This window comes from Epinephelus fuscoguttatus, linkage group LG1, assembly GCF_011397635.1.
Source record: "Epinephelus fuscoguttatus linkage group LG1, E.fuscoguttatus.final_Chr_v1".
NCBI lineage: Eukaryota > Metazoa > Chordata > Actinopteri > Perciformes > Serranidae > Epinephelus > Epinephelus fuscoguttatus.
In genome coordinates this window covers 1,575,356-1,587,318 of record NC_064752.1, presented here as the reverse complement: position 1 = coordinate 1,587,318, position 11,963 = coordinate 1,575,356, and the positions used below count along the sequence as shown (strand labels likewise).

Below are 11,963 nucleotides of genomic sequence, written 5' to 3'. Positions count from 1 at the left end.
CCTAACCTCCACCCCACACATGGTCACAGCCTCTGTACCCTAATAAAGAACATAGCCATTAGATTGATGATGCGTGTTAGTGACAACACACGCGGCCAAGGGTTAAGTTATGCCTGCGAGACTACACTCAGGTCAAGAAAGCTTGTTAACCCTGAACCAGCCAGCTCTGCCTGTCAGTCACCCATGGAGGAAAAGCAAACAGCAGTGAAAACACAGCAGGCGGAGAGCAGTCGTCTCTTAACTCTGCTTCACTGTGTCCAAAGCTCTCCATCAGACCAGTCTGGTTACTGCACTGGTTTATCTCTGTACCACCAGAGATAGGCACACACTGACTCTTGTTGTGTCCTCATTGTGTGTCAGAGATGATTAATAACAAAGATAAGACCAAGTGATTTGTGGGACACATTTATTAATTAATCTTGTGTAAGAATCATGGGTGTGGGACCAGCTCACCTGGTAGAGCAGGCGTCCAGTGTACAAAGGCTGTGTCCTTGCCACAGCAGCCACAGGTTCGATTCCAACCCACAGCTCCTTGCTGCTTGCCATCACCACTCTTTCTCCCTCTTTCTCACTATATGTGTCCTGTCTAATGAAGGCAAAGAAAAGCCCCAAAAATATCTTTAAAATAATCATGTTTGTTTTAAAAACAGAGGCTTCTCTAAATGAATAATTCAGCGTTGCCTAATATGTGGAAACTGAGATAAATAAACGATCATATGAGAACTGAGGATGAGGGCCAGGCATAGGGGGAAAATGAGAGGAGGATGTGTGTGTGTGTGTGTGTGTGTGTATTTTGCATTACGAGAATAAAGACAAACTTTAATTATTAGTGTCAGGCATGAAAAAAATATAAGTAAAAAAATAAAGAATAAAGTTAAAATGAGTAAATAAAGTCACCTCCTCTGGTCCATCACATTGTGTCTTGTGATGCAACACGTCCTGTCTATATTGCAGCTGTAACCATCGACACATCTGTACATTATCAGTTATTTCAGTGTGCACGTATACGCACTCCTCTTCAAAGGTTGCGTGGTTTCTGCTTCCGAACAGACGCAGTTTTTGACACAGTCGCTGTAAAGTCCTTATACTTTTTACCAAACTGTGTTCATGCACTAAAAGAGAAATAATTTCTCGTTATCAAAGCTGACTCTGAACTATAATTTGACCAATTCATCTACACAAGGAATTCTGTAGAAGCAGCCATGTGTTTGATTTATTGTCAAAGGTTCAACTTTATTCTTGAAATGCCAAAAAAAATTTCCTCCTCTGATTTATTTTAATTTTTTTATGCCTGGCACTAATACTGAGAGTTTGACTTTATTCTAGTGATACAAAAAAATTAATTAAAATGAATAAAAATCTTTCTTACGTGACTTATTCATTTTTATGTCTGGCACTAATACTTAAAGTTTGACTTTATTTTGGTAAACCAACCAAATAAATAAATAAATAAGATAGAGGAAGTCTTCCTCCTCAGATATATTTTCTCTTAAGCTTGACTCCAGTACTGACATTTTATTCTGGTCATGCAAAAACAAACAAATAGACAAAAACAAACCAACAAAACCAGGAATAATCTTCCTCCCCTAATTTATTTTCTTATGCCTAGCCCTAAAGGTGAAAGTATGGTAATGCAAATAAAGACCGAAACACATTAATAAATAAATAAAACAAAGTAAATTCTTCCTCCTCAGATATATTTTCTCTTAGGCTTGGCACTAGTACTGACATTTTGAATTTATTCTGGTGATGCAAACATAAGTAAATAAAAGAAAGACAGAAAAAAATCTTACTCCCCTTATATTTTGTTTATGCTTGGCACTAATATTAAAGGTTTAGACTAAGACCTTATTCTAGTAATGCAAATAAATAAACAAATAAATCTTCCACCTTTGCTCAAATTTTTGTCTAACGCCTGCCAGTGATACTGAAGATTAGACTTTATTCTTGAAATGCCATTAAAAACAAACAAAACAAACAAAAATAAAACTCCTCCTCTCCTTTATTTTCTCTAAATGCCTGGCACTAATAATCTTCCATACCTGAGTAATTGTGACCCTGTGGAGAAGAAAGCTGCAGAAGACAACAGTGAGTCAGAGCTCTTCATTCAACACATTCAGATGTGACGTCTCGTGGATTTGTTTGCATGAGACTTGAATAACAACCAATGAACTCGCCAGGACACACGGACATATTTGATGACGCAACTTCACTCATAAAACAACAGAGCAGCTATAAGAAATCACGAGGACACTAATGTAAACTCCTACTTTTGCATATTTATTATCATTATTTACGCCCCCCTAACACTGGATTAATATTTAAACTCTCAGCAGAAGGTTTCGGGGTAACGCCATCTTCACTGAATTACACTTTGATAAACTTGATGTGCAGATCGTCGCTCTGCCACGAGTACAAAACGTCCACTCTGTTGAATCGCCTCAAAGTGTTTGGCTTCAACTTCACTGTGTCAGGCGAGTTTCTCAGACAAACTTTAAATTGAGCGAACTCCACTTCAGCTCAGCTCAACACGCCTACAGCGAAGCTGCGGCCAACTTTCTCCAACAGTCTCATATGACTCCCGTGTTGTTGAAACATTTAGCCCTGAGAAACGCAGAGCACGAAGACAACACTGATGTTAAATCATTCATAATGTGTCTTTATTCTGTTCAGAATGTTCTCTGCCGTGTTCTCTTTAGTCAAACACCTCTGTCAGCACACAAGTGGTGCAATCTCACCCTGTAGTGTGTGTGCAGTTATACTCCTGTCTGTGTGAGGACCAGTTGAATCCCTCTGCCCTTGAGACTGAGGACATTTTGTGAAAGTAAGAGTGTTCATCATGTCTATACACGGCTGTTGAGACTTGGTTTGAGGGGTAAGGTCAGAACTGGCTTTAGATTAAAGGGTAGTTTCAGATGTTTTTCAACCTGGACTGTGTTGTCCAGTGTTTTTGTGTCTGACTGATCAATGGGAACAACAGAACTCATTCAGCGGCTCCTCTGGCAGCAGCACAGCGTCTCTCCCTCTCCTCTCTGATTCTGTCACAAACCTTTGGTGATGGAAACCTACGTGAAAAATACTCCATATATGTGACTGTATCATAACAGCCTGTCACAGGTTACAGCCTGATGGTTAGACATGTTTTATGTACAGTACAGGCCAAAAGTTTGGACACACCTTCTCATTCAATGCGTTTTCTTTATTTTCGTGACTATTTACATTGTAGATTCTCACTGAAGGCATCAAAACTATGAATGAACACATGTGGAGTTATGTACTTAACAAAAAAAGGTGAAATAACTGAAAACATGTTTTATATTCTAGTTTCTTCAAAATAGCCACCCTTTGCTCTGATTACTGCTTTGCACACTCTTGGCATTCTCTCCATGAGCTTCAAGAGGTAGTCACCTGAAATGGTTTCCACTTCACAGGTGTGCCTTATCAGGGTTAATTAGTGGAATTTCTTGCTTTATCAATGGGGTTGGGACCATCAGTTGTGTTGTGCAGAAGTCAGGTTAATACACAGCCGACAGCCCTATTGGACAACTGTTAAAATTCATATTATGGCAAGAACCAATCAGCTAACTAAAGAAAAACCAGTGGCCATCATTACTTTAAGAAATGAAGGTCAGTCAGTCCGGAAAATTGCAAAAACTTGAAATGTGTCCCCAAGTGGAGTCGCAAAAACCATCAAGCGCTACAACGAAACTGGCACACATGAGGACCGACCCAGGAAAGGAAGACCAAGAGTCACCTCTGCTTCTGAGGATAAGTTCATCCGAGTCACCAGCCTCAGAAATCGCAAGTTAACAGCAGCTCAGATCAGAGACCAGATGAATGCCACACAGAGTTCTAGCAGCACCCATCTCTAGAACAACTGTTAAGAGGAGACTGCGCGAATCAGGCCTTCATGGTCAAATAGCTGCTAGGAAACCACTGCTAAGGAGAGGCAACAAGCAGAAGAGATTTGTTTGGGCCAAGAAACACAAGGAATGGACATTAGACCAGTGGAAATCTGTGCTTTGGTCTGATGAGTCCAAATTTGAGATCTTTGGTTCCAACCGCCGTGTCTTTGTGAGACACAGAAAAGGTGAACGGATGGATTCCACATGCCTGGTTCCCACTGTGAAGCATGGAGGAGGAGGTGTGATGGTGTGGGGGTGTTTTGCTGGTGACACTGTTGGAGATTTATTCAAAATTGAAGGCACACTGAACCAGCATGGCTACCACAGCATCCTGCAGCGACATGCCATCCCATCCGGTTTGCGTTTAGTTGGACGATCATTTATTTTTCAACAGGACAATGACCCCAAACACACCTCCAGGCTGTGTAAGGGCTATTTGACCAAGAAGGAGAGTGATGGAGTGCTGCGGCAGATGACCTGGCCTCCACAGTCACCGGACCTGAACCCAATCGAGGTGGTTTGGGGTGAGCTGGACCGCAGAGTGAAGGCAAAGGGGCCAACAAGTGCTAAACACCTCTGGGAACTCCTTCAAGACTGTTGGAAAACCATTTCAGGTGACTACCTCTTGAAGCTCATGGAGAGAATGCCAAGAGTGTGCAAAGCAGTAATCAGAGCAAAGGGTGGCTATTTTGAAGAAACTAGAATATAAAACATGTTTTCAGTTATTTCACCTTTTTTTGTTAAGTACATAACTCCACATGTGTTCATTCATAGTTTTGATGCCTTCAGTGAGAATCTACAATGTAAACAGTCATGAAAATAAAGAAAACGCATTGAATGAGAAGGTGTGTCCAAACTTTTGGCCTTTACTGTATATATATAGATCCCAGGGGACATTTGTTTAAAATGTGTAGTTAGTGGTAAACTTGATTTAGTTGAACTATTTTCATTGTCACAGAATCTGAATCTCACTCTGAGTTACTGTTGTTGTTCACAAACTAAAGAAATGAGAGATCATATTTATTTAACTTTTACTGAATATTTGAAACAAGCTGTGAAACTACATCACTGATTTTGGTACAATTCTGCATCTTAAATTAATTATACTTATTTATTTATTTTTTTTACTAATTTATCATATCATCAAGAATATTTTTATCACAAAAATACTCTGAAATATTGTGTTATTATTTTAGGGCTGTATCGCCCACCCCTACAGGAGATCTCATCACCACTGATTCCCGTTCAATTTAAGGATGAGTAAGGTCACTTAAACATACGAGTGATGTTCTGGACATGTGAAAGTTTTCCTTCCACTCCTCATCAACAACAATCACACTCTGGAAAGTGTCAAACTGGTAGTCCGCCATTTTTGTCCAAAGCAACAATAGGTATGCACAGTTTGAGAAGATTACATCATCTTTCGCAAACACTCACGTCCACACAGATAAACAGTAAACAGAGTTTTGATAAATCTTCACCTTGGAAGGTGTTTTAATACTCAATACTAGACCGATGTCAAAAACTGTTTTAGACACAGACACATGAGTAAAATAGGGTCCTGGTTGGAAAACACCAAAGTTTCCCTTTAAGGTTAAAGGGAAATTTCGGTTTATTTCAACCTGTCTCCTATCGTCCTAAATTTGTTTCAAGTGACTAGTGACGAGAGATAATAGTTAGCATGTTAGCCGTTAGCCTAGATACAGCCGGGGCGCATAGTAGCGTCAGACCTATTAAAACCTAAGTGAACGGGCAACCTTCAAGTGCAAAGTTAGTCCACTAAACAAGCTTTTTTCCACAAAGACCGCCTCATATCGTTAGGATAAATGTCAGAGAACATATAGAAAACAACATGTAAACGTGTTGTCTTACCTTACCGGTGTGCTGCCATGTTTGTTGTTTACCATTTAGCTCTGCTTTCCAAAGTGCGGCCGAAATATATCTGGCGAGCTCTAGATAAAGCCCAGCTGGATACTACTCCAGGTGGAGGTGTCTCGTCCTCGGTCACATCCAGACCTTGAAAATAAGGCTGCAACCGGTCCCATTCCTTGCAACAGAGGCATTCCTCTTCTGTGGGCACTGGGGCACAGCATCCACAGGTACACCTCCAATCTCCAGAGCTACGCAGCCTTGCAGCAGCCATTCCTCCTCTCTCGTCCTCTACCTGTTGCGCCTCTCTCCTCCTCCGTTCTTCAGTTTCACAAAGCTCTTCGTCAGTGTATTCTGGCTCAAATAAATAAGGGCGGCCATCAAACTCTGCAAAATCAAATTCCTCCTCCACAAAGTCGAAGTCTGGCAAAAAGTCAGCCATTATTCTATAAATCTTTCATAAAATAAATGAATGAACTTTTCAGGCCACTGTCCGGTTCTGCCTTCCAGCTGTTGCTGCTTGTTCTCGCGAGATTTCGGCCGCGCTTTGGAAAGCAGAGCTAAATGGTAAACAAACATGGCAGCACACCGGTAAGGTAAGACAACACGTTTACATGTTGTTTTCTATATGTTCTCTGACATTTATCCTAACAATATGAGGCGGTCTTTGTGGAAAAAAAGCTTGTTTAGTGGACTAACTTTGCACTTGAAGGTTGCCCGTTCACTTAGGTTTTAACAGGTCTGACGCTACTATGCGCCCCGGCTGTATCTAGGCTAACGGCTAACATGCTAACTATTATTTTTATGTCACTAGTCACTTGAAACAAATTTAGGACGATAGGAGACAGGTTGAAATAAACCGAAATTTCCCTTTAACTATACAACTTGTTTCAGTTTAAACACTCAAAGTCAAATGTTTCAAAAGTTTTCAGCCATTTTGGATTCTAGATTACAGCCAGCGGTCCTCCAGAGTTCACAGAACTGTAGACAAACATGACACTGACTCGTAGCTCAGGGTCAGGGAGTGTCCCAGGGTACGTCAGAGATTATTTACAGGTTGTTTGAGGGGCCGTCCAGAGGACAAGATTTTTCTGGAGAAAGGTATTTGACTTGCTGCAGGATCAGCTGATAGTGTGATATAATGACTCTGCATGTAATTTACTAACTCAGAAAAGTAAATATAGAGTGAAGGTATGATAAGGTCATGAATGTTATGTTGATGAGGGCCCTCTAAAGTACAGATGAGTGTGTGTGTGTGTGTGTGTGTGTGTGTGTGCATATTTATGTGCGTGGGTCTTGTTTCTGTTGCTTTAATCCGGCGTCTGAACTCAGTGGCTCATAAGTCTATCATTAGTCTGGGACCAACCACACACACACACACACACACACACCAAGCATCAGGGAGTTTAGTATTTCAGCTGTAATTACAGTGAAGAATGAATCTTTCCTGCGTTTTCCAACAGAGGGTAGATGGATTTTTTAACTTGGCTCTTTTTAAAATGATATTTGGAAATTGTCTGTGAGGCGTGCATATGGTGTTTAACTGTGTTTCAGTTTCATGTGGTCTGTTTGTTTTTTCCTGCTGTGCTCTGTGAGCCAAACTGTCTCGATGTGTCCCACTGTCTTCGTCCTTTCCTCTATCTCCCTCCCGTGTCCATCCGTCTCCCTGCTTTTATCTCTTTCTCTGTATTTGAGCTGCGTTTTGAACCGCCTCTCCTCCCTCTCTCTGCGTCCCACTGCATCTTTCATCTCTTTTTATTTCTCTCCAATCTTTTCCTTCCTGTCCCTCTCAGTCTTTCTTTTGAATCAACTTGACTCTTATTCTCTCGCTCTGTGTCTCTGTGCTGAGCTGCCAATTAGTGTGTAAAATACAGAAACCTCAAAAAGCCTTGCATGTCTTCATACAGAGAAAAAGCGGAAGCAGAAATCAAATGGATTTGGGTCATCGGTGCACAGAGCTCATCTCAGCTTTATTTTGAATGCCTAAACCTTGTTGTGCCAATATTTTACAATCTAGATATTATGATAAACTGATTCAATAACAGTATGTTATCTTATTCCTGGAGTTTTTACTGTAAAAAGAAACATCAGGACAGATTCTCTGCTCCACTTAAACTTCTTCACACTTAAAGCTGAAGGGTTCACTGGGGACATCTGGGATGGGATTAGCTTTTCAAAGGGCAGTGCAGTGTGTGACTTCTATCTGAGCATTTAAGCCATGCATCATAAATGAGACTTCTTTTTTTAAGTTGCTTTTTTTGGCTGTTGCTGTATGAAACATATTCCTGACATTTTATTCGTCTGGTCCCGGAGCTGCAGCGCTTTAATTTGGAGGCATCACCTGGAGGTGTGGGGTCATCGGGTCAAGTGAATGAACAACGCTACAATATGAGCTCATTTCCTGCTGACATAGCCACAGTGTGACTTCTGTGACCTGCACAGACTGTGAAGTGTGTGTGTGAGTGTGTGTGTGTGTGAATGTTTGCTTTTTGTATTCCCTCTTTGTTTGTCTCAGATCGTCTTCATGTGTTACTGTCTGTTAATATCTGTCAGTTTATCAATCAAGGAATTAGGTGTGTGCCATATCATACCCTACAGGGACTTTCCAGCTCCATATATTCAGTCGTTTTCAGCAGCGTTTCAACCAACTTATTATGATTCATCACCAAAAAAAAAAAAAAGAATCGGCTTTTCAGTTTCTATTTTAGGTACACTGAGTCGACTTTTTTTTGAGTCGTTTATTAATTGTTTTACCTGACACCGTGGAGGGTTGGCGAATAAAATCCACCTGCCACCTGCCAAATTCACCTGCACTGGGGGGTGGTGGGTGCTAATTTCCAACCCTGCAGTCAAACCTCAAATAAAAAAGTGGATGCATAAACAATGTCTACGGATCAGGCGTAACATTAAAACCACTGACAGGTGAAATGAATAACATTGATCATTTCATTACACTGCAATGTTCTGCTGGGAAACCTTTGGTCCTAACATTCATAATAGTGCCCCTTCACGCACCCCACCCACCTAAACATTGTTAAACACCAAGTACCCCCACTGATTGCAACTGTACCCCCAATGGAAGTAGCCCCTCAGCAAGGCAGTGCACCATGCCACACCGCAAACTCTGCTCAGGAATGGCCCAAGGAACGTGACGAAGAGCTTAAGGCATTGACCTAGCTTTCAAATTCCCCAGATCCCAATCTGGTCGAGCATCTGTGGGACAAACCGATGCCCCGGAGGTCCTGTCTCCATGCCTCGACAGGTCAGAGCCAAGTCCGATCTATGATGGGGTGTCTGACCTGTCGAGGCATGGAGATAGGACCTCTGGGAGTGTCCTGTGTTGTCTGGCACTGAGGCGTTGTCGACGGATCCTTTGAGTCCTGTGGGTTCCAAGGTAAGGTATGGGCATGCCCACTCTATGTTCGATCAGATTTGGATCTGGGGAATTCATCCACATGAATGCCAGGATGCAAGGTTCCTCAGAAGAACATTGCACTCCAACAAAATGATCAATGTTATTCACTTCACCTGTTAGTGGATTTAATGTTTTGGCCGATCTGTGTAATAACAGGGAGAACACTGGATAATAGAAACAGAGTCTGAAGCTCTGTACTGTTGGAAGAGTTCTTCTAACAGCCCTGTATGCAGACATGAGCTGTTAAAAGCCTCCAGAGAGGATGAAGAGTGCTCGCAGTGGTCTATGCAGTGACTGTATTTCATCAGTTTTACCTTTTATCAATACAACTTTTTGACCTCCCCTAAGTGTACATTTACGTTTTGCGATATTTCAAGATATTTTCGAATTGTTGGGCGTTTCCACTGAGGATTTCATGTGCGCAAACTGAAAATGCTATAAAAAGAGGGGGTTGGAAACAATAGGAAACGCACCTCATGTGAGCATTATGGCATGCTGATGTTAGCATTTCAATCTCTCGGTCTGTCTGTCTTTGCTGTCTAAGCTTCCTCCTCTTTTCTTGTCTTGCTATCCGCCTCAACTGGGCTGTTAAACCAAAGAATAGGATAGGACAAGTAAAAACAGAGGAGGACTGTGTTGTTATGTCGAAGTGGACTGAACAGAGAGCAGCTGATGTGCAAGCAATTTGCCTGACAAGTAATCTCACACACCCCCCAATCTCTCTCCACACCTCGTTTCACTTGAGTTTGGAGTGTAGATAAGTAAAAAACAGTGCAGTCCTAGAAGTCTGCTGAAACATGTTGTTAGGGCGCACTGAGAGAGGCCAGTCTCCGTGGGTAGAGCCAGACGTTAACACTGGCAGGCTCTGACGGGCTTGCTTTCTGCTGAGGCTAGGAAATATATATGTTCTCACACATGGAGTGAGGTAATTGTGTTTTTATGTTCACCATAAGGCTTCACCAGACTGATTTCACAGTGTAGGTGCAGTGGAGCACAGAGCTGCATCCCACCAGTTCATCATGTTGAGACGCTCAGAAGGAAGTGCTGCTGAGAATTATCTTTTGTCCCGTAACAGGTTGTGTTGGCTCTCCACATCTTAAGTACGTGTGAGTCAGATCCTTTGAAAGTTTTATGCCTGCTGGAAGAAATGTGCTGATGTGGGAGAGAGATTTTTATTAGCTCCTTGTTGAACTGCCGTGTCTGCACAGCCTGTGGTTGTAAGCTTTACTGACCGTCAGTTGGCCTGTAAAAAAGCCTCCACAGACTGTATGATATTAGCCTGATAATGACCTGATTCAACAGATACAGGCACTAAGAACAAAATGTCTGACGTAAGACAAGCATTCCAGATGTTTTTAAGCCTTTTTAATGGTTTTATTGACAATGTTTTCTCAATTTGATGTCATTACACAGAGGGTTTTGACAGGTTCTGGCTTGTATCTAAGCTTTCCTGTCCGTCTCACGTCTGTTTGTCCAGAAACAACTTGCCATTCTGAAAGATAATACCCAAGAAATCCTTTGGTATTTTTTAATCTGGACTCTATTTTCCTTTTTTTGTATCTCAGTGATGAATGGGAACAACAGTTTTTAAAAAAGCCCAGTATTGAGCAACAGCGGTGAAACAGGCTGCTTTGTAATCCAGCAAGTAATTTAGCATTGTCAACGTACGTCTACTAAAAGTCTTTGTTGATGAACTCAGATAGTTAGTCTAAGAGACTGTGGAAAAGGACCCCTATAGAGATGGACCTTTTTGCTGATGAGTAAAATCCTTTTTGTTTCACCAGAAAAAGCATGAGCAAGAGTCACAGGGTGAATTTAGGGTTTATTTCAATCAAAGCAGAGTTGGTGATTGTTGCAACACTGGAAAGACAAACCGAGATGGTTTTTGTTTTATTTTGTTCCTGTTGACTTTGAATGAAGTCTGTTCTATGATGATAAAATTACTGTTTACATAAATGGACTCTGGTGGGTTTGATGGTAGCAATTCCGAGGCTGTTTCTGGATAAACAAAGAGGATTTTACTCTTTGACAAAAAGGGTGATGTTCAAATGAATCTATTTCATAATGTTTGTGGGCGCACATTGATGGCATTCAGTTGCCTGCAGGGATTACATAGCAGCATTTTTTGTGGCTGCTGGCTGCAGCGCTCTCAGTCAGTACTGGACCGATTTCAGATATTGTTGTTACCATTAGTCAGTTAGTCACAAAAATGCACAATATTGGATTTTTCATCGATATGCAACAATTCATTTGAACAAAAACCGACGCCAATATCGATATATTCACTTTTTCCCCAACCAATTGTAGCGATAATCAAGTTTCATCTGTAGTGAAATTAACACCATATTCAGGGGTCGCGTTAACCGGATATTCTCAGTCATTGACCGGTTTTTTACAACAATGACCGGAAAATCTGAAGGCTGTCGGTCATTTTGACCGGTTGCAATTACCACCCCTGCCCACTTGGCGGCAGAGTGCACAGTAGGTACTGCAGAGAAAAAGTCATTCATCTGCTTCATGTAGCCTTGTTGACATAACGGCCTGGACACACCGGACACGGAACCGAAGCGCAGCACCCAGCAGTGGAGGCAGTTTTCAATCGGCGCCCATGTTAACCTATCTGACTGTCCACACAGGCCGCTGAGCAGAGCAGAGCGCCAGCGGAGGCAGCGCTTCAGTTCGGTGTCTGGTCTATTTTTCATGCGAGCCGCGAGCACTTCTGTCAAGCTGGATCGAGCAGATCGTACCAAACAGGAAGTCGGACACAGAAAAGA

General features: G+C 41.8%; 1 protein-coding gene across 4 annotated transcripts in view; it reads left to right on the top strand.

Moving 5' to 3' along the window:
• pcbp4 (poly(rC) binding protein 4) overlaps positions 1 to 11,963 on the top strand; it is a 228,425-nt gene that overhangs the window by 72,130 nt on the left and 144,332 nt on the right. The window lies entirely within an intron of this gene.